The sequence below is a fragment of the Rhincodon typus genome, chromosome 17, assembly GCF_021869965.1.
Source record: "Rhincodon typus isolate 14 chromosome 17, sRhiTyp1.1, whole genome shotgun sequence".
In the NCBI taxonomy this organism is placed as follows: Eukaryota; Metazoa; Chordata; class Chondrichthyes; order Orectolobiformes; family Rhincodontidae; genus Rhincodon; species Rhincodon typus.
Genome location: NC_063348.1, coordinates 15577069 through 15577895, shown reverse-complemented (window position 1 = coordinate 15577895; position 827 = coordinate 15577069).

Genomic DNA, 827 nt, shown 5'->3' with positions numbered 1-827 from the left:
TGCCCATTTTCCACTACTTTATGCATCTGGGTGTCATCAGCCAACAGGGTTGCTTCGCTGGAGGCCAAATCCACTGAGGTAGCAATTTTGAAAGTGTCTTGAAATCCAGCTACTTGTTAGTAGCTTCCGTTGGAGGCCACAAATCAAATGGTCCCACAAGGTATCTTGGAGGATCCCTCAAAATTTGCAATGTTCTGCTGACCTCTTTAAGGTGTCCACAAATCGTGCTGTACCCTTCTGTGAAAAAGGGACCATTCGGCAATTGTCAGCGGCTTGGGTGCAAATTAATTTCCTAACACTTCACACAGCACTTGCAATGTCTTCTCCCTGGGTTTCTCCAGTTGCACCAGACTCCTTAGAATTGCAAAGATCTTGCTTCTGATGATACTTAAGAAAACTGATGCCATGAAGTCCTCAGCCACATTGTTTGCCTTCAAGAATGAATTAAAGTATTCCATGCACAAAGTTCAATTTTCTGACTCTTCATTAAACAGTCCCATCACTCCAAAATGGTCTGCCATTTTGTTTACCCACTGGTGTGAATTTTTCTTGCAACTCGAGTATAGTAGCTGCTCACAGCCTGAGTCCCCTCGGTCAATCCTCCCACATTGGCTGCTCTTTCACCAATTGTGTTACTGTACTCAGAGATAGTAGGAACTGCAGATGCTGGAGAATCCGAGACAACAAGGTGCAGAGCTGGATGAACACAGCAGGCCAAGCAGCATCATAGGAGCAAAAAGGCTGACGTTTCAGGCCTAGACCCTTCATCGGAAATGGGGGAGGGGAAGGGGGTTCTGAAATAAATAGGGAGAGAGGGGGAGGCGGAT